Source organism: Oryctolagus cuniculus, chromosome 9, assembly GCF_964237555.1.
Source record: "Oryctolagus cuniculus chromosome 9, mOryCun1.1, whole genome shotgun sequence".
Classification (NCBI taxonomy): Eukaryota; Metazoa; Chordata; class Mammalia; order Lagomorpha; family Leporidae; genus Oryctolagus; species Oryctolagus cuniculus.
Window position 1 is genome coordinate 106,251,097 of NC_091440.1, and position 22,333 is coordinate 106,273,429.

At 54.4% G+C, this 22,333-nt stretch overlaps 1 protein-coding gene across 3 annotated transcripts in view; it reads right to left on the reverse strand.

Moving 5' to 3' along the window:
- TSPAN9 (tetraspanin 9) overlaps positions 1-22,333 on the reverse strand; it is a 197,548-nt gene that overhangs the window by 170,406 nt on the left and 4,809 nt on the right. The window contains exon 2 of one of the 3 annotated variants that reach the window (XM_070049361.1): positions 21,376-21,414. The exons of 1 other annotated variant lie outside the window; for it this stretch is intronic. The gene's annotated coding sequence lies outside the window, so the exon portion shown is untranslated. Of the gene's footprint in view, positions 1-21,347; positions 21,415-22,333 lie in introns of all 3 variants that reach the window. One more of the 3 variants, XM_070049360.1, reaches the window with a different exon arrangement.

A 22,333-nucleotide genomic window follows, 5' to 3' on the forward strand; every position in this document is an offset into this window, starting at 1 on the left:
GCCTCCCTCCCCCACTCCTCTCAGAGAGAGGCTCGGCTCCAGTCTAATTGGATTTCCACAGCCCCGTGATGATTTCGTGCTCTGCGGTAGCGGTAGCGGCGGCCGCGGCGGTGCTGGTGGTGTTGGCGGCGGAGGCAGTGAGGTTTCTGAAATAGAAACAAAGTCAAGGGCCTGATTGCTTTGCTTCTGTGGCTGGGAACCCGCCGGGATCAGAGCAGCCAAGAAGGAGACCGTCCTTCCCCAAACGGCTCCCTTTCCACGGTGCTGAGCAACGCCAACCCTCCAGGGCCCCTGCGGCCCCACAGCCAAGGTCTTGGTTCTGCTGATGGTACATATCCAAGGTCAGGCTAATTCTCAGCTCCAGTGCAGGGACCCAGGGCCTTGCTGGTGCAACAAAGCCCCAGAACCCAGCCGGAGTGTTGCCTTCTCTCCCTTTAGGGCATTCCCCACGTCCCACCACTGGTCCTCCATCTTGTTCATCTCACAGATGCAACACCTCTCAGGCTGAGGACCCCAGAATACCAGCCCCCGCCTGGCTCTCACATCTCTGCAAATTCTCTCTCCTGTATAACACAAGGTGGGTAAACTGAGGCACAGGGTGGGGAAGGCTGAGTCAGGACCATGAGGACTCCACTGCTGTCAGAAGCTCTCGTGCCACATCAAAAGCTGCCAGCTGCTGGTACCTGTCTCTAACACAGGCGTCCCAAATATCTCCCTGTGGGTCTGGGAGGGCCAACACAGGGGTGATCTGGGCACAGGAGCGTGTGTGAGAGCCACAGTGTGAAAAGCACTGGTGTGTGCAGGAGTGTGTGAGGGGGTAAGATGGAAGGGAATGAGGGCATGTGTGCCAGTGTGTGCACTGCAGGCATGGCTGTGCGTGAAGGCAGAAACGTGAGTGCGCACAAGCACACTTGACAGCACGAGTACACGTGAGCTGAAGTGTGTGTACGCATGTGTGCATATGTGTGCATGCACACGCCTGTGTCTCGAAGTGTTCACAAAGCAGACCCTGGGCCCCCAGGGACCACATTCACTCCTTGAAAGCTACCAGATCAGACACTGAAGAGTGTGGTTAGCATAAAAGGAACTGCCTCTAAATCCAGAACTCCACAGCCCCCTAGCTCCCACCCCCCTCCCACCGCCCACTCAAGGATGCGCCCAGGTCTCAGCTCCTGGGGCCCCTCCCTCGCTCCAGTCCAGCCGCACTGACCTGAATTTCTAGACCCTGTAGCACTTTTCTTAAAAACAAGGGATAAGCCTGCTCACTTCCTCGGGGAGCAATAAATAAGAGGATTATGGAAGAGACAATCTGAACTACTGGGAGAGGGGGCAGATAAAATATGGGACGCGTTGGCCCCGACTTTACTCAGAAAGAGAGGGAGGCTCTTGCCCCAGGGAGGGGCAGGCTCGCCGGCAGGGGTGCAGGGCCCAGGTCGGTAGCAGAAATCTCGGGTCTCTCAAAGACTCAGGGTCTCCATGGGCCCACGGGGCTGCTGTCTGCAGATGGGCACACATTCCACTCCCAAGCAGCCTTCCCTCATCTGGAAGCCATTTGCTCTTCCTGCCACCAAATGAGTGAGCTCCAGCAGAGAGCCTAGCCCTCTACCCCCGTGCTGGCGACCAGCCTGACCCCCGAGAGTGGCCACAGCACAGGGTCAGCCGGGGCGTCACACACAGACACGCACTCACTGCTGTCCTCAACAATCACTCCCTTGTCCCTGAAAACGTGGACGGCAGGCCACAGCACAACCCACGCGGGCTGACGGCCAGGTCCACCGCCTTCTCCCTGTGCCCTTGCACAAAATGCCCAACTCCTCCTAACCTCGATCTCCTCCTGAATAACATGGCGACAAAGCCATCGTGAGGATTTGATGAGAGGCGCGCGCCGAGAGTCCGCCCTGTGCTGGGCACACCCTAAGCACCTGACAGGCAACACCCACTCGTGCTGCGGGCGCTCAGTGGCTTCTCTACAGAGCAGACATCGCGACCCCTCGGACGTGCAGAGCAGCTCTGCCAATCCTCTGCCCAATCCCTCCAGTAGCTCCCACCATGAAGCTAAAGCCCCGAAGATGGCTGCAAGGTCCCCCTTGTGAGCTGAGCCCCATGATTTTCCCCCGGCTCACTTCACTCCAGCTGGACTGGCCTTCCATGAGCCCGGCAGGCTCCTACCTCAGGGCCTTTGCATCTCTTGTCCCTCAAAGCCCTGGGATCACCTCCCCCAGACACTCACAGGGCTCACTCCATGGCCTGCTTCCATGGTCCCTCCTTGTGTGTCCTCTCTTCAGTAAGGCCTCTGACCCCACCCTCCTACCGCCTCCCCGTTCCATCACCATCCTGCTGGTCTACACAGCACTTGTACCACCTGATACATGTAGGTCTTCCCCACTTGTAGTCTGTCTCCTCCACCCAAACATATGTGCCTGGGGGTGGAGACTGTTTTTCCCTCCTCAATCCCCAGAGCCCCCCACAGTGCCTGGCCCAGAGGAGCCCCTCCAACACCTGTGGACTGAATGAGCTGTGGGACCCCAAGAGTGAACACAGCACAGCTAGGAGGCTCGGGCGCCTGCTCTGACAAAAACCATCCTCAGGTCAGTGCCAGGGGACTGCGCCACTGAGACGACCTCTTGGGAGATGCTGGGGTCCCTGGCATGGCAGGCAGCCTTACAGAAATGCAAAAGGAAAATGGAAGCCCTCAAAACTGGCTCACATACGGGCACCCCCCCAAGGCCAATTTCTAGTCCCAGGTGGGAGGCCCACAGTAGTAAGAGGAGACCACAGAGACAGGCAGAGACACAGCTGCAGCCTGGAAGAAGCCGGCTGGGAGTGGTGCGGGATCCTCAGATGAGCACACCCTGTCCTAGTCCCTGCCCCCCATCCTGGGGCCTGGGACCCACCGTACACCATGTGTGCTCAGTAAATGACTGGCAAGAGCACAGAGGAGCACGTCCCATGCAGAGAACAGGAAGGTAACCACCACTAATGACCTGCGTAAGATTGCAGATGACCCAACAGAATGCAGACGACAGCTACCGTGGATAACGTTGCAAAAATAGGGCATGTGTTTCCATCACAGTCAAGTGCGTTCTGGGGCTCCACCGAGGAGCTGGTGAAGACAGCCAAGGGGAATGGCGGACAAGTTCCAGAAATTTCTTTTCAGTGAATGCATTTAAGACATAGGCCAGATCACTACAGACAATGATGGAACGCACATAGCTACAACACAGTAGATCATGGCCAAAGGCATGGGTCCTTCACTTACGATGGGTTACATCTCAATAAACCCATGGCTGAGAACTGAGAACATCCTAAGTGGAACATGCATTTAATAAACCCAACCTATCAGGCTGCAAAGCCTAACCTAGCCTCGCCTTGACCATGCTCTGAGCGCTCATATCAGCCTAACGCAGAGCCCATCGGGTAAGAAGGCTGTGTCTAATGTAATCGATCTGACACTGAACTGAAAGCGGAAAACACAATAGTTGTACAAGTACACTTTCACACCATCATAAAGTTTAAAAATCCTCAGCCATTCTAAGTTGGGGACTGCCTCTATCATTGTATTCATGAGCGTTCTGACACCCCCAGTGGAACAAGCTGGAATCTAGAAGGTACAGCACTTAGGTTCTGGGAGAGTCTCCCCTCCGACAGCACTTGGCCTTGGCACGCTGCTCTGCCACTGCAACTCGCCAAGCACCATCCTGGCCACGTGGATGCTGGGACCCATTCAGTCATTCGGCAAACACTGGCTGGGTGATGGCCTTGTACTAAAGGCCTTTCTAGACCCAGCAGTGCATCCAGTGAGCAACGCCCCTACATTCCCAGAGCCCCTTCCCTGTGGGGGCCCTGACCTTGGGAGCCCAGGTGCGTTCAGGCTCCAGCCCTGTAGACACAACCAGCCCTCAAATAACACGACCTTGACCTCCTCTGCCTATGGGAAAGAAGATTCTCGCCTGCAAAGGCCTCTAACATTTGCTGAGGAAGACGCCAAGTCCACACCCTTCAGGACATGCAAGCGAGTCCAGGAGGTCAGCGGCCTTGAACATGGAGGAAGTCCTGCGAGTGAGCCCTTCCTCCCGCTCCCCTGCAAAGTCATTATTCTTCCCATTCTGCAGACGGAGAAACCAAGGCTTCACTCACATCAAACTTGTCTGGCTAAGAGGAGCACAGCACCCCGGGTCCCCAGCTCAAGAGCACTCCCATCCCCATATGCACAATGGTGCCTGGCTGGGCAGGGCTCAGGGGTCGAGAACACACCAAGAAGGCTCACAAGAGCTTAAGGTCACAGCCCTAGCCCCAGGGTCCACCCCACACTGTGACTCACCCCTGGGCTCAGCCAGGCACGGCAGAAACAGTGAGGGGGCCAGGCAGGAGCCACGGACTTCCAGAGCAGACAAGAAGTGACCCTTCAAAGGCTCCTTCCACAGAGAGGCTGCGCACCTGTGCTGGGGAAGCCCAAGACTTGCCACTGCCAAGGAGGTCTCTTGGCTCATGACCCCTCTGCTCTACCCGCCCCACGGGAGCTGCAGACCCACCCATGCTTCCTAGAGAGAACTCATCTGCAACTCCCTCGAGGCCATCTTAAAAACTGGCAAATCCAGCTGCTTAGTGCATCTCTCAGGGTGGGAATCTGGCCCAGCAGCCAGGACTCTTGTCCCACATCCAGGTGCCTGGGTTCCATTCCCACCTCCAGCTCCTGACTCCAGCCTCCTGCTAGTGCAGGACCTGGATGTAGCAGTCGTGGTTCAAGGAGTTGGACTGCTTCGCATGGGAAACCTGGATTGAGTTCCCAGCTCCTAGCTTTGTCCTGCCTAGCCCAGCAGATGGGACTGTTCTGTCTCTCACATAAATAAACAAACAAAAATGTAAATAAGATAAAGTCTCCCAAGAAATCTGCAAGCACCACCAGTCACGAGGCCTCCACAGTGTGCAACACCCTGTCCCAGACCCAGTGGAACGACTTCTTAGGAGCTTACAGTCCAGGGACGAGGGAGGCTCCAGAAGAGACAGCAGGGGCTGGCACTGTGGTGCAGTGGGTTTTGTGGCACAGAGTGTTAAGCCACTGTCTGCAATGCCAGTGTCCCATACAAGTGCTGGTTCAAGTCCCCCTGCTCAACTTCTGATCCAGCTCCCTGCTTAATGTGCCTAGGAAAGCAGCTAAAGATGGCCTGAGTGCTTGGGCCCCTGCCATCCACATGGGAGACCCAGAGAGATTTTCTGGTTCCTGGCTCTGTCCTGGCCCAGCCATGACCAAGAAATAGCCATTTGGGGAATCAACCAGCAGATGGAACCTCTCTCTCTCTCTCTTACTTTTTCTCTCTGTAACTCTGCCTTTCAAATAAACAAAATTCTTTAAAAAAAAAAAAAAAAAAAAAAAAAAAAAGGGAAAGGAAGACACAAGACCCAGAGCATCAAGCAATGAACAGGTCAAGAGTGGCCGTGGCTGTCCAGGACAATGTCCACGAGCACTGAGATGCAGCAAGGCCGCTGTGCAGGCAGGCAGGAGGCAGGGGGACAATGAGAAGGCCAGAGTTCTCCTCTGTCTCAAAGGCACTGTGTGTTCAAATGCAGGAGACAGGACAAGGGCACAACATAAGGGGCCAGCCCCGACCACTGGGGAGCCAGGCAGCCTGCAATCAGCATGATGAAGACAAGCACAGACCAGAGGCAGGACAGTAGACACTTGCTAGGTCCCCAGGAAGAGTGTGTGTGTGTGTGTGTGTGTGTGTGTGTAGGTTGACAAGGGGATGAATCATGGATCTCAAAGGGAAGACTAAGACTTCAAGTAGAATTATATCTAGGAGATGATCTCACACAAGATCATATCTGATCTCACAATCCCTAACTCAACAGACACTGGGCCAACAGACACGGGTCTGTGCCAAAATCCCACCACAAACAGGGAGCTTGCTCCCTCCCCAGGTCGCCAGGTGCCCACGCCTCTGCCGGTTGACACTGTTAGAAAGCTCATCCCAGCCCTGGATGCCAATCTGATCTGTGGAGTCCTCCCCCACAGATCCTAGGTTTGGCCCTCAATCCTACCTCTGTTGGAAAAAAAATACTATGCCACTCCCATAGCACTCCATGAAAATAAGTCCCAGAAAAAATGAACATTCCCAAATCATTCATCTAAGTCCCATGTCACGTAGCTTCTGCCACCCTGCCAGGCTCCCTGCTCTGGATGAATTCTGACTTGCCAGCATCCCAACCAGAATTCAGTAAACCCAGTTTCAGCTGGGATCTGAACTCCTGTACACCGGGACCCCCACCCAGGACCTAGCAACCAGGTGGCATGGTTAGCTTCTGTTTTCTTCTACTCACTCACATTTACTCATCCTGTCAACAAATGTTAGCTGCCTTCCACATTCCAGGCACTGGGCCAGGTATAAGGGATAATGAGAAAAATGGTTTCTCAGGTCAGGCGTTTGGAGTGTGGGTTTAAGTCTCAGCTACACTCCCCAGTTCCAGCATCCTGCCAGTGCACACCCATAGAGACAACAGGTGGTAATGGCTCAAGTACTTGGGTCCCTGACACCCAACTGAAAGACCTGGATGGAGCTCTGGCTCCGGCTTAGGCCTGGCCCAGCCCTAGCTGTGGCAGTCATTCCGGGAAACACAGAACCAGAGGATGGGAGATCTTTCTCTCTCCCTGCCTTTCAAGCGAATAAAAATAAACTTTTTAAATTGTCTTTAAAGATAAAGAAAAATGCCTTCTTATCTTTGTACTTAAAGAGACAACTAATTTGGAGAGATTAAAACAAAAGCATAATTTAAAACTATGGGGAAAGACCACGTTGTTCACAAGGTCTTGTGGGAGTGCTTTGTAGGGACACTCACCCCAGTGGGGAAAGGTGATGCCCAAGCTGAATCTTAAAATAACGCAGGACTCCTGCTGACAGTGGAGGAGAAGCAGCAGGCCCTGGGTTCACCTCCACCCCCCACAATTAAAAACCTGCAAAGAATGCATAAAACCACTTCAGACACTGGACAACAGGCAGCCAGGACTGTAACTGCTGAGAGGGGACAAAGGAGGGGAATCCTGTGATTGCCCAAGCACCTGCCTGGATGCAACCTCCAGACAGTGGCTCAGGGAGAAGGAATCCAAACGGAGTCAGTGCTCTTGCCAGGCGAAGGAGACAGAAATCAGAGCTCACCCAGCCCAGGTGTGCAGTGCAGGACAAAGGAAGGAGGGGAGAGCATGGAGACATTTGCGCAAGAGTCCCCGGCATCTGGGCTGGTATGTATTCTTGAGGGGTAAAATGCCACCAGGCCAGGAAAAAGAACCACTGGAGAGCAACAGGCCAACAAGGCCAGAAAGAGTTCACATTGCCACTAGCACGGGTGGAGAGAACTCACCAAATACGAGGCATTCAGCAGGCCTTAGAAAGGTACTGCCTTCAGAGTGAGGCTAAATTAGCCCCAAAGTCCGCTCTAGATCCACCCTAACAAAGCTTAAAAACAAACCTCAACACATGAAACTGATCCCAAGTAATTTAAATGCATGTCAGGATGAAGTACAATCCTATTCAGAGAAACACAACAAAACCCAGCACCATTCAACATTAAACTCACAATGTCCAGCAACCAATCAAATTGGCATGCTCTCAAGGAAGCTGAAAAACATGGCCCTTGAGTTAAATAAAAACATGGCGCAGTAGGGTTAAGCCGCCACAATGCCAGCATTCCATACGTATGCCAGTTTATGTTCCAGCTGCTGCACTTCTGATCCAGCTCCCTGATAATGCACCTGGGAAAGCGGTAGAAGATGGTCCAAGTGCTGGGGCCCCTGCACTCACACGGGAGACCCGGATGAAGCTCCTAGCTTCAGCCTAGCCTGAATGTCGCAGCCATCTGGGGAATGAACCAACAGACGGAAGATACCTCTCTCTCTCCCACCCTCCCTCCCTCCCCCTCTTTCTCTCTCTGTGTATGTGTGTATGTGTCCCTCTCTCCGTAACTCCACCTTTCAAGTAATCTTTTCTTTAAAAAAAAAAAGGGGGGGCGGGCAGCGCTGTGGCATAGCAGGTAAAGCCACTGCCTGTAGTGCCAGCATCCCATATGGGCTCCAGTTCAAGTCCCGGCTGCTCTACTTCCAATCCAGCTCTCTGCTGTGCCTGGGAAAGCAGTAGAAGATGGCTCAAGTCCTTGGGCCCCTGCACTCACATGGGAGACCCAGAGGAAGCTCTTGGCAACTGGCTTCGGGTCAGCCCAGTTCCGGTCATTACAACCATTTGGGGAGCGAGACAGTGGATGGATGGAAGATCTGTCTCTCTCTTTCTCTCTCTCTGCCTCTCTGTAAGTCTGCCTTTCAAATAAATAATAAATAAATCTTTTTTTAAAGGCCCATAACCAGGAGAAAAATAAAGCAGAACTTAACCAAAAATGATAGTGACGATGAAATCAGTAGACAAGGATTAAAAAAACAGGTGTGATAAGTAGAGTCCTATGGTCAAGCATATAGAGGAAAACATAAACATAATGATGAGAGAAATAATCAAAAGACAAATGGGACCTCTACAGGTAAAAATTCAGTATTTTAAAGTGAAAAATATACTCAAGGGGATTAATTAGCAACTGATTCAGATGCTGCAGGAGGAAAGATCGGTGCACTTGAAGACAGCATTAGAAACGACCCAAAGTGAAGCCCAGAAAGAAAAATGATGGAAAAAAAATCACCAAGACACAGGCAACTAGAGGACAATAGGAAAGGGTCTACTATCCGTATAACCAGAGGAGAGGGGATGGAAAGACAAACACCAGATGAAACAATGCAGGATGGGGAGGCCCTCCTGGGCGGGGGGGGGGGGGGGGGGGGGGCTGCCTGCATGGTGGGAGAGGAGGAGGGGCTACAAGGAGTCTGGCATTACAGACCGTCACCACGAACAAGTGCAGCAAACAGAACAGGGACACTTGAGCCCTTCGGCTGCCCACTCCGTGGGGTGCGGGAGAACAGTAGACCTTGTCAGGACCGAGACAGGGGCAACAGAAACATCCAGTCCATCCGAGGAGGGCCTGCATCTCCCATGCCTGTAAGCAGTTAACCCTTGGTGCAGAAAGGGCCACAAACTCCGCACCTTATACCTGAGAACCTCTGACGCCCAGAGAAGTGACACGGCCTGCCTAGGACCAGCTGGGGCCCTGACTCTTCTCACGGACCCACTCTGCCTGCCACAGTCCACCTGCCCTCTGGCACTCTGCACTGCTCTGGACGGTGGCTGGAGTATGCACACCCGTGTCCACCGCAGCTCCTCCAGGGCAAACAGGGCCTCCCGGCATCGCAGAGGCCTGAACCACCACAGAGTGGCTGCTCCCCTGGCATTTCCCCCATATGCACTGCACAACCAGGGAGTCTGGGACGAGAGCTCCCTGAGGTCTGGAAGCCAAGCCATGGGGCCCTTGCCTAAGACAGAGACCACCAGGCAACTCCCCAAGAGGCAGGGGCCGGGCTGGAAGAGACATTCCTCTGGGCTCTAAGTCCTGGTCCCTATCAGATTGGCCCTGGGCCAGGCACTGTGCTTGCCCCCACCTCCTCCAGGCAGGAAGGAGAGGAAGAGGAAGTTGTTTTGGACTTTCCTTCTCCTCCTCCCCCGACAGTCACCCTCCCTCAGCCCCATCTTTGTGTGGGCTCTGGGTAGGGCAGCACCTCTTCCCAGGGTTAAGAATGAGCAAATTCTTGGGCTATTCCTGGAGCCTCGATTCTTATCGTCCTTCCATTCTGGTCAGTTCTGAGAGGCCAGTGGCCAGGAATGCCAGAGAAATCTGAGCCCGGCCCACCTGACCCAAAATAACCCCACACGTGCCTCTCCCAAGTCCGCACAGATCTGGCCATTTTGGGTTCGTGTTTTCCTCCAAGGCCGCCTTACACACAGGGTGCGGGGAACTCTGAGATGCTCCTGGGAGTGGCTGGGTAGGGGAAGCAGGCCTGGCTGAGGGAGGAGAGAGAAGAGGCACGATCCAGGCCAGGATCTAGGAAGCCTGCATCTGGCTGCCTCTGCTCACTTCCGGATGTACTAGGAAATCTGCCTCAGTTTCCCCAAGTGTGGAACTTCCAACCAGTGGGCGCCTCTTCCTTTGCCTTCCTCTATCTCTTTTGGGAAGGTAGCTTAACCCTCACTCCCAAAGCCGAGAGCACTTTCATAAAAAGCTCCATGGGGCCGGCACTGTGGCATAGTGGGTAAGGCCGCCACCTGGAGTGCCATCATTCCATATGGGTGCCAGTTTGTGTCCTGGCTGCTCCACTTCCAATCCAACTCTCTGCTATGGCCTGGGAAAGCAGTAGAAGATGGCCTAAGTCCTTGAGCCCCTGCACCTGTGTGGGAGACCCGGAAGAAGTTCCTGGCTCCTGGCTTCGGATCAGTGCCACTCCAACCGCTGCAGCCATCTGGGAAGACCTCTCTCTCTCTCTCTCTCTCTCTGCACCTCTCCTCTCTTTGTGTAACTCTGACTTTCAAATAAAAAAAAAATAAATAAATAAGAAGAAAAAGCTCCAACAACCCTGCCTCCTCCCCTAGAGACTTCAAACTCCCACAATTACAAAAGTGGATTTTTGGCCGGCGCCGCGGCTCACTAGGCTAATCCTCCGCCTAGCGGCGCCGGCACACTGGGTTCTAGTCCCGGTCGGGGCGCCGGATTCTGTCCCGGTTGCCCCTCTTCCAGGCCAGCTCTCTGCTGTGGCCAGGGAGTGCAGTGGAGGATGGCCCAAGTCCTTGGACCCTGCACCCCATGGGAGACCAGGATAAGTACCTGGCTCCTGCCATCGGATCAGCGCAGTGCACCGGCCGCAGCGCGCTGGCCGCGGCGGCCATTGGAGGGTGAACCAACGGCAAAGGAAGACCTTTCTCTCTGTCTCTCTCTCTCACTGTCCACTCTGCCTGTCAAAAAAAAAAAAAAAAAAAAAAAGTGGATTTTTTTTTTTGAAAGGCAAAGATACAGATGGGCAGAGATATAGCAATCTCCTATCTGCTGGTTCATGCCCCAAACACTCACAACAGTCAGAGCTAAGCCAGGCCAAAACCAGGAGTTCAATCCAAGTTTCCCATGTGGGCGGCAGGGACCTACACACTTAAGCCATCATCTGCAGCAGGAAACTGGAACAGGGAGCAGAGCTGAGCCTCAAAGCCTAGAATTCAGACATGGGATGCAGTCGTCCCATGCAGTGTCTTAATGGTGGCACCCAGCACCCACCCTGTGAAAATTCAAGGTGTTAAACCAAGCACATTGGGGCTGGCGCTGTGGCGCAGTGGGTTAATGCCCTGGCCTGAGGCGCCGGCATCCCATATGGGTGCCGGTTCGAGTCCCGGCTGCTCCTCTTCCAACCCAGCTCTCTGCTGTGGCCTGGAAGGGCAATGGAGGATGGCCCGGATCCTTGGGCCCCTGCACCCGTGTGGGAGACCCGGAAGAGGCTCCTGGCTTCGGATTGGCTCAGCTCTGGCCATGTGGCTATCTGGGGAGATAACCAGCGCATGGAGGACCTCTTTCTCTCTCTCTCTGCCTCTCTCTCTGTGTGTAACTCTGACTTTCAAATAAATAAATAAATCTTAAAAAAAAAAAAAAAAAGCACACGCTCTCAACTGTCATGAGGAAATGGTCGCGATTAGGGACACATTTCTTCTCTGATCATTAAGTGCAGTATTCATTCTTTAAGAAATATCTGTGTGCCCAAGAGATGCCAGGTGACGAGAAAACAGAAAAAACAGCAGCAAAAGGAACAGCAAGGCCTCAGCTCTCCCAAAGGAAGAGAGACGATGTGCAACGAGAGGTTTAACAAGTGAGGCATTAGTGACAGCCCTGCCCATCAGAGAACACCAGCAAAGGCTGCAGAAGTCCTGAGCCTGGAACTCAGCTCTCCGGGCAGCGCAAACACAAACTGTTTGGAGTCCTGAGGAGTAGGATGCATGGGGATGGCTGCACAATCTGCCACAGGCCAGTCCCTGGACCACTGGGTTTAGAATATGGCAGCACCTATGCCTTGGTCCAGACATGAATCAAGAATGCATTAAGGGGGCCAGCACTGTGGTGTAGTAAGCTAAGCCTCTGCCTACAGCACAAGCATCCCATACAGACACCAGTTCAAGTCCAAAGCTGCTCCTCTTCTGATCCAGCTCCCTGCTAATGGCCTGGGAAGGCAGTGTAAGATAGCCCAAGTCCTTGGGCCGCTGTACCCACACAGGAGACTCAGAAGAGGCTCCTGGTTTCGGATCGGCCCAGCTCCGGCTGTTGCAGCCATTTGGGGAGTGAACCAGCAAATGAAAGACCTTTCTCTCTGTCTGTCTCTCTCTGTCTGTAGCTCTACCTCTCAAATAAGTAAATAAAAATTTAAAAAAAAAAAGGAAGAATGCATTAAAGGGGCAGGTGTTTGGAATAACAGTTAAAACACTACTAGGGACACTCGCATCACACAATGGAGTAACTGGATAAGTCCCAGCTCTGTTCCCAATTCTAGCTTCCTGTTAACACACACCCTGGGAGCCAGGGGCAGTTGGTGATGGCTCAGCTGTCTGGGTCCCTGGCACCCATGTGTGAGATTCAGATTGGGCTCATGGCTCATGGGCACTTAAGGAGTGAGCCAGCAGATAAGATTCCACCAAGCCCCCACCCCTCAAATAAATAAGTAAAAACTTTAAGAGTAAGCACCACAGACACTTGATTTAAAACAACCACTGCCATGAAATAGATCCGGGCTTCTCAGGTGTTCCGTAAGGCTGTGCCACCCACCCTGCAGAGCGATGCCCGTGAGGACTTCTTAGCAAATACTGGCGAGCACTGGTCGGGGAGGGCAACCCTTGGAGCCTTCTGCTCTGCGGAGCATTCGGAAAGGTTTGCAGAAGGAAAATGCTTGGGAACTCCCTTTGGAGGCAGTGCCGCAGGGAGAGGCAGCCAGGAGCCTGTGGTTGGCTCAACACCCCAGCCTCCCCAAAGATCTCACTTCCCAAATGTCTTGCAGGGGTAGCACCACAGCTGGAAAACAGGCCACCCCTGCATTTCAAGAGAAGATGCCTTGGGGCTGGCGCTGTGGCATAGCAGGTAAAGCCACCACCTGCAGTGCCAGCATCCCATATAGGTGCCGGTTCGAGTCCCGGCTGCTCCACTTCTGATCCAGCTCTCTGCTATGGCCTGGGAAAGCAGTGGAAGATGGCCCAAGGACCCCCTGCACCCATTTGGGAGACCCAGAAGAATCTTCTGGCTCCTGGCTTCGGATCGGCACAGCTCTGGCAGTTGCAGCCATTTGGGGAGTGAACCAGCGGATGGAAGATCTTTCTCTCTCTCACTGCCTCTGCCTCTCTGTAACTCTGCCTTTCAAATAAATTAATTAATTAAAAAAATAAAAGAGAAGATGCCTGAAGACGAAAGAGCATGCACAAGAACAAACGTCCCCCGAGCGTCAGGCAACCACGCTCAAGGTGGGGTGAGTTCCCCACAGTCCCTCAAAGCGTGGCTGACTCGGTTTTCTTTCCCCTCGTGTGACTCACCATCGCCTTCCTCCTTACCATCAGCAAATGTCTCTGAGCCTACCGTGCATCAGGCACTCTTGCAATCTGCATCCGATACATCCCACACCTCCCTTCCCCACACCCGCTCACATCAGGTCAAGGGTGGCCCTGGGCAGCTGGAGCCACTGTTCCGCTTCTGCACCTGATCCTTCCCCACCGGCCTGCAAGTGCCCAGGGACTGACTGTCTCTCACTGGGGAGCTAGAGAGCTGACCCCGCCTGTCCAATGCTCTTCCTTCCCCCACAGAGATGGCAGGCCAGGAGCGTAGCACACCAGGCTCATGCCACCCACTCAAGGACAAAGGCCTGCAGCCCAAAGAATCACCTTCCACTTTCTGCTTTGCCCCAGCGTCAGGGCCTCCCACTACAGAGCCTCTTTGCCCTCCCCAACAGCCCTCGAGGACAAGGTCCACTCTGTCCACATCAGCCGATGAGCACAGCCAGAGCCAGCGACAGTGTGTGCCCAGGAAACAGGGCTGTCATCCAGTCCCCCCAGAACTGAGGACAACTCCGTGGCTTTCTCTCTTAGTGCAAGCAGCTCTGACAACTGCTATCGCCTCCCAAAGGCCAGGGGCCTCCAAAGCATTCACAGAAAAGACAACGTGTATGACTTGGATCTTCCAACTCCAGGACTGAAAGCTTCTCCCATGTGTCGGGGTCAGTGTGAATGGGAGCTGCCCAGGGTGGGCACTCCTTAGAAGCAGAGGCCTGCCTGCCTGAGCTGTCCCAGCCTGCAGCGTCCAAGCCAAAGACCAGCTATGAGCATGCAGCAGCTCCCCCAAGCCTGGACGCGGTGGTGGTCTTGCTCACTCTCACTTGGCCAAAGAATCACCTCCCGTCACCTCCAGCCCTGGGAAAGCCAAACACATAGTCTCGAGACTGCCGCTGCTGTCCTCTTTAAAAAGCTATCCCAGGAAGCCAAGGCACAGTCCAGTAAGCACTCTTTGGGGAAGACAATCCTGGTCCCTAGAGGGACATCGGAATTTGTCACACAACTGAGGATCATCGGGACAGGCAGTAGGTAAGCAGATGATGAAACTGGGGAACATCATCTTTTATGTCAAATTCGGTACAACTGGGAGGCAGTGAGACTTCCCAGTGGAGTTAAGGCAGGCCCATCGGGGATGGCATTGTGGCAGAGCAGTTGAGCCACCGCCTGTGACACCAGCATCCCATATGAGCACTGGTAGCTGCTCTGCTTCCAATTCAGCTCCCTGCTAACATGCCTGAGAAGGCAGCTGAGGGTGGCCCCTGCTATCCATATGGGAGACCTGGATGGAGTTCCAGGCTCCTGACTTCGACCTGGTCCAGCCCTGACTGCTGCCACCATTTAGGGAGTAAACCAGCAGATGGAAGAAGATTCTCTCTCTCTCTCTCTCTCACTCCGCCTTTCAGATAAATTAATCTTTTTTGAAAAAAGCAGGTCCCTCTTTCAAGTCCTAGACAGAGAGACATACAGGCAGCACCTGTAACAATCTCATCCCCTCTTCCTACTTGGCTTGCTGCCCTCAGAGCCCACTCCCGGGTGCTGTGGGACGGAGTCCTGGGGGAATATGAAAGAATGGGACAGAACAGAAAAAGGCAGTCTGCAGCCCCAAATAGAAACAGCCGAGGGTGCACCTATCCCTACACTTGGCCGAAGCTCTCTCACCTTTCGGCCCAAAAGATGCCTCAGCTCCCTAAGGAATCAGAGTGCTCGATAATCACGTTTTATTAATTGATGCTACGACTCGTGAGCATGCAGCCACGGGCAGCCAGTAACAGAGCAGGGGCGACAGGAGCAGAGCAATCAAGGATCAGAGCTGGCCTCCAGGTCTCTGCTTAGAAGGAGCTCACCTAGAGTACGCCCCGAGCTAGCAAATTCCGTGGGAGCAGGCTGTGGACCTCCATCCAGTTTTTCCAATTCCTTGACTAAAAGGAGTTGCTGAGTTTTCTTGTTTTGCCTGCGATGCCAGATTTCTCCAGGGCCTGCAGAGGCGGCCCTGCAAGTTTCCATCAGCACAGAGCTCTGGCAAGCACTGAGCCTGTAAGCTGATCAACCCTCACGAGCCCACAGTAGCACAGCGCGGTGCCCTCGAGTCACCCAGATGCTGCAGGAGCACTGCGGGGGAGGGGGGCTGTGACTTGCTGCCATGGAGCCAGGCCGCGGAACGCTCTGCTCTGGCAACGCCAGGTTTCCCAGGGCAGAGGGGAGGAGCTGGACGGCTGAGAGGCTGAGCTGCGGGCTGCTTTTCAGCCACAAAATGTTGCTTTTCCAAGAGCTGTTGAGAGGGAGCAGGCAGAAAAGCAAACACCACGGGGTTTTCAGAAGCGAAGGCCCACTGGGCCGCTGTTCCGACCTGACGATTGCACAAACCACCCGGCAGGTGTCAGGCAGAGGACGCTGGCGTGCCGGGAAGGTGAGGCTCCGCGGGGTCAGCCTGTACCTCCGGCAGACAGACAGCTGATGAATGAGCCAGGCTGGGGAGACAGCAGCCTCCAGCTGGGACCCGGGGATTCATTAACAGCCCAGGGCTCGCTCTCCCTCTGCCTCCTCCTGCCTCCCCGTCATCTGTGGCAGTTCACAAGAGGGAAGAGCTATCAAGGCAAGTGATCATAAAACTATCAAAACAGTACCTGCTGGGCAGCCCAAACATCAAGTGCCCAAAAACAAAGGGCATGGCCCGTGCATGGCGCAGACCCAGGCCCGGGGAGGAAGGCTGGTGGACAGCAGGTGCTGTATTCCTGGGGCAAAGGAATGAATGAAATCCTAGCAGAGGCCTGGACTTGGACTGTCCAGCTGGCTTTGTGCAAGAGCTGTCACTCACTGGCTCGTGTGTTTCAGAGATGCCCTGAAAACTAGCAGGGGGCACCCATGGTGCCAAGCGCTGGGGCGGGAAGGGCTGACCCCTCCAGCTCCAAGAGCAGTCGACTACAAAGTCCAAACTGCTTTGCCACACAAACACCACGAATCCACCTCAAACCACACCGAAACCCAACAGGAAGACTCGAGCGTCCGGCCCTAGCCAGTGCTGACCATCTGGAGCAAGCTGAGGGCTGGAGAAGGGGGAGGGGTGCAATCTCCCAGAGATCTGTGGGCTCTATCACCAGAGTTTCTCCTTCTGTATGTAGGGAGAGCTTGCACATCCACCCCCTGCCGTGCCTGTACACACGTCCCTTTGATGAGACAGCCAGAGGTGGGTGGAGTCTCTTCCCACCATGGCCTTCCTGCTTCTGGCGCTGTGATTTGCTTTCACCAGAGAGAAGATGATTACTGCATTTGGGCAGCTTCGGCTTCTAGCCTACATAAGGTCTCACAGATTTCATTTTCACCTCCAACGCTAGATTCCTCAATAGTGAGAAACCACGTGGAAGGGAGGGAGGCCCGGCCAGAGACAGCCTGGACTACTAGGTATGTGAGTGAGGCTCCTGTGGGCCACCCAGGCCCTGCACAGCCACCGGCTGACTGCCACCGTGTTAATAAGCTCAGGCGAGCCCAGCTGGGCCCGATCCGCACGGCTAACCCACACAGTTTCGAGTAAATAAATGGCGGTTGTGCTAATCCAGTCCATGTTAGGGTCGTCTGTCACGCCACACAGATAATGGGTGCAAACCCGACACAGCTATTGAAAAGAATGAGGTCATTCCGTAGGCACTGATGTGGAAAGAGGGCCTAGAGAAGCTGCAAAACAGCAAGTCTAACACAATTCTATTTGTGGAAATTGACAAGATAAAAAGGTGGACGGCTACATGCTAGTCTAGCACAAAAATATCAGGACAGGATGTAAACCAAAGCATTAACAGTGATTATCTCTGAAGGGCGGGATCCTGGGTGATTTTCCCCTTTGCACAACATGTGTAATGCTTGAAAATTATAATGAGTTTGTATTGTTTTTGCAACCTTTTATGAAAAGATGCTTTTTCAAATATTCACCTTGAAGGGCCAGCGTTGTGAGGCAGCAGGTTAAGTCGCCACCTGTAACGGTGGCTTCCCCTTATCAGAGTGCCTGGTTTGAGTCCCAGCTGCTCCACTTCTGATCCAGCTCCTTGCTAATGCACCTGGAAGGCAGTGGCAGATGGTCCAATGGGCCCCTGCCACCCACATGGGAGACCTGGTTGGAGTTCCTGGCTGTTGCAGGTAACTGGGGAGTGAACAGGCAGATGGAAGACCTCTCTCTCCTCTCTGATACTCTGCCTTTCAAATAAATAAATCTTTTAGAGAAAAAAAAAAAAAAACTCCATCTTAAATTCTGCTATAAGATGAGTTTTCTTAACACGTCCCTTCCAACTTGTCACTCCTGGCTCCCCACTGCCACACTACTCCCACCCATCCCTGCAGCAGTGCAAGGGAAGTAGAGCCGAGACAGGTAGCTCCAACCCTGCGTCCTCTCTCCGCTCACAGCCAGGCCCAGCCACCACTCGGTGGGGGCCGACCAGTCAGGCTGCTGACTGTGAGTGACTCACATCAGGGGTGATGCTGCAGGCAGTGCCCTCCCCAGCCGGCTCCCGCACACCGCACGCATACGCAATGGTCAAACAGAGCTAAACCTGGCTGCAGACCCAACTGCCTCCCTGGGAACCCACAGCTTTTCCTCACTCGGGGCTCTGTAATCTATGCATCCAGTGTTTAAACAAAGCTGCTTAGAATCTCTCAGGATTAAGACAAGTGGAAAATCGCATGCCCAGTCCTGGGCCTCATTTTCTCTAAACTAAAACATGACTTTCCACAGGTTCACACACCCAGAAATACAGTCCCTCGTCACCTGCCCCCTGGAGCCCTCCCATCAGGCTCCACTCCTGCACCCCGGGGACTTGCCGGAGAGCCTGGGACCCTAAAACCCTGGCTGCTCACAGCGGCAGGGGCCCAGGGGAGAGGACATAGGTCCTATGTTCAGATGCTACCCTACCCTCTCTGGAGGGGACATTCCCACCACAGGCACACACACTCACTCATGCACGGCCACCTCCTGCTCCAACCCCACTCTGAGCGAGTCTCCCCACCTGACCTCTGTTCCAAAGGCCCTTGCGCCAGCCCTGAACCTGACATCCCTGCCCTGGGAGTGGATGAGCTCAGAACAAGTCCACTGGCAACAGGCCTACCCCGTGACATCAGTGTACACACTGCCAGGGCCACGGCCCCCAGGGCTCGCATGCTACATTGTGTGTCTGATTTTTGTTTTGAACATGAGGAAGGGGCCTTTTTCAAATTCGTGGGAAAGGGACTATATGGGTTAGCAGTGGTCCTAAGTTACTAAGGCCGAGGCCAAGGCCTTGCCAAGATCCTGCACCGGAAACCACGGGACCCTCGGTGCTTCCTGCAGTGCCAGCCAAGCCTCCCCAACAAGGGAAGGGGACTCTCGGGGCGTCCACTGAGCTTCCTGACCCTGGAGACCCCTGGACGGCTCCCCACCCTTTCCTGCTCCCAGCACAAGACCCAGCGTTTGAACACATGCTGGCCACTGATGGCAGAATTGATCATGAGACTCTGAGAAAGTGAATATTCAGTGTAGGAGGGGGCTTCAAAACGGAACTAAATAATGTTTATTTGGGTACAAAAAATGTTGAAATCTTATATATAATCAACTTCCGGCCAGCCACTGTAAGGGGAAGGACAGTCCCAAAGGACTCCATGCTTGGCTCCAGCGTGCGGGCTGAGCCGCACAGGGAGTGGCGCTCACGAAGCCCCGGCCAGGCTCAGGCTGGGTTTTTGCTTGAGTGTTGCGAGAGCTGAACCGTACCCAGAGTCTCTTCATTATGCTGCGGCTGTCACTGAAGTTGAAATTATTAACCTGAAGGGCTGGAGAGCAGCCACGGCGCCCTGTAGCTCCTAACTGCATCAGTCAGAGCAGGAGGCGGGCATTTAACCCGAAAGACGCAGCACAGCTTGGAGTCAGGCGGCAGAACCCGGCTCCAGGGACAGGCGACCACTTCTGTTAACAGCCTCCACTGCCAGCTGACTCCTATCAGAAACCAGGTTTACTTATTAACCCCATTCGCTCCTCTGCAGGCCTGGGAGCCAAAGCCCAGGCCTGGCTCCCCCGCTGGCCCCTCCTCCAACGCCAACGCTGCAAGCCTAGGTCATCCCACCTGGGAAACAGGTCACGCTACCTGGGAAACGTCCTGGAGCTATAAGGAACCTTAGCCACAGTCACCTGGCCCCCTGGCCCACAGGAAAGAAAAGAGACTTGAGACAGCAACTCCCTTGCCAGAGGTCACACAGGCCCAGGGGTCAGGAATGAGACCACCCTCACCCCACAGTTGGGCATCCCTGCAGAGGCCCAAGCTCAGGACAAGGAATGGCCAAGCCATGCAGCTATGAGAGGGGACAGGGCCTGCACAGTCCTGCACGCAGGTGTCCCTTGCTTCAACAAAGTCGCACAGAAGGGGAGACAGCCATCAGCCTAAATGGGGCTGGAGAAGCCAGAGGCTAGGTGTCTCCCAGGGCCAGGCAGGCTCCTAGGCACCTCCCCCACGCCACCCCCAACACACACACACACACACACACACACACACACAGGATCTGTGCAGGGCAGGATGTGCGCACAGCAGGGCCGCCATTCCCTTGTCCCAGAGTCCTCCCTTCTCTGCAGTGTGACCTTCACCACACTGCTTTCCCTCGGCCCAGGCCCCTGCGCCTGGCTCACTGCACAGAGCAACCATAGGCAGTGCCCCAAATCCCAGAGCTGCGAGACTGAAAGCAGACACCCCTGCAGGCCCGAGGAGGCGGGAGGAAGACTTAAAACGGGAGCGCACGCATTCCTGCCGCCAGCAGGCTCGGGGAGGGGCCTGGAGAGGGCTCCCGGAGGCCGAGCCCAGCAGGCCGCAGGTCTGCCCCGGCAAGGGCAGGTGCTGCCGACTCGGAACACCTGGGCTGCCATCCCTGCTGCACCCAACTCGAGACCGGGGCACGTGGCCGTGGTTGCCGTGCAGGACAACCCACAATTGCTGCTGCACGGCACCGTAGTGCAGGCAAAAAGAGACATACACCATAGTCCAACAGAACAAAATTAAAGCCACTGTGGACATACATAAGGGTCGAGAACCGGGGCAAAGTGTCCCGCGCAAAGTATAGCAGGACAACTTGAGGCTCAGGGCCACTGTGGGCCACCAAAGGATCCCTGCTGGAAGCCCAGCCGCCCCTCCCTCCTCCACCGACCACGACCACGTGGCTGAGTTCACAGAAGGTAAGAGATTTACAAATCACCCAGCAGGGAGAAGCCACGGGCTAAAATGCACATAAATTAAAACATAAAAAGGCCCAGGTCTGTAAGCAGCACCCCCAGGGAACCTGAACCAGCAACAGTGCACACAGCACAGTGCACACCCTGCTGCCTCCCAGCTCCTGAAGGCTCTGGCTCAGCAGGGGCATCCTGCGCAAGTGCTGGGAACAAAGCAGCAGCCGTCAGCAAGACCGCAGGAGCCTGGAGGCACGGAGATGAGGATAAGCTGAGAGCCAGGGGCCTTGCTACCTTGGGCCCCCCAGTGAGGAATGGAGACCCGCGAGGATTCCCACCGGATTCCCACCGCTCCTTGTCTGGCCTGCTGAGGGGGAGGCCGATGGGAAGCAGGAAGCTACTGGCCTCTCCTACTTCCCTAGGCTTCCTCCACCACAATCAGGGTGGCCAAGAAAGAAACTAAGAACTCACAGGGTCCACTGCCAATCAGAAACGCTGGGCACAGAGTGGTTCTCTTCAGGGCCCCAGAGCGCATTGGAAAGAGCTCCTAGGTTCAAAGTCAAGAGGGAAGGCAGAGAACCATCTAGAAAATGTCAGCAACCTAGTGCGTCCTCCCCCACCCACAGTTAAAGGGCAAGACCCCAGAGTTCAGAACACACAGACTTCCAGAGGCCACACCACACCATGAACCCAGACTAACCACTGACCTGTGTTCTTTGAACTGTCTGCACACACCTTGGCTGCTGACGGGGAAGAAGAGGTTCCAGGATACTCCTGTAGAAAAATTAAAAACGGGATCATCACTTTGCTATGCAGCCACCCATGGGAGAATTTTGTCCAGCAATGATGACCACCCTTTGGGCAGCAGTCTCCCACTGAGAACCTGCTCTCCGCAAATGGAGATGGCCAGAAACGGCAAAGAGCTGCCAGCTGTTGTGCCAGTTCCACTCAGCTGGTGGTGGGTGCCTAAAGCATGATGAGCAGAACCTAAGCTCTGGCCCAGCAGGGCTGACAGCTGTGATCGATTAGTGATGTCTGCCATGGGCAGTTAAAAAAGTAACAGTATCCATGCAACATATTTGCCATCCCTTGGGTAGAGGCTTCCCATCGGAAGATTTAACATTTACAATTTTGACCACTCAAAAGTGGCCCAAACTTCACTGAGAAATGAGCTTGAGTCACACACACAACGCCAGGCTGCTAGGAACAGGCCACTCTGTTGTTTTCATTGCTACCCCACGCAAAGTTACGTTTGTGGAGCAGTAAACACTCAGTAGGAAACTGGCATCCAACGACAGATAAAGCTGCAGCAGAAGCTGAAAGGGCAGTTAGCTCAGGGTGTGAGGACACACAGAGGAAACATGTGATGTGCCACGGAAATATGACTCCGGAGAAAGCCAGGCCCGTGTGCAAATATTGCTGGGGGTACGTGCTTGGAGTCTACACCTGCAAGACTCATTTCCGAAGAACATCAGGCATCCGCCCTGTGCCTCTTCGCAGTGAGTTCAGGGTCTAGGCACGCCCTGGGGCGGCTTGCTGCCTGTCTAGCTGGAGAAACCAGGGCACCCACAGGAAACAGCAAGTAGCATCGCGTTTTCCCAACCACCCCTTCATCCTTTCCTTTTGGCCCCATCCAACCAATTCCCAAACGCTCGTGGGCTAGTTCTAAAATACGTCATTTGTTCCCTCTTCC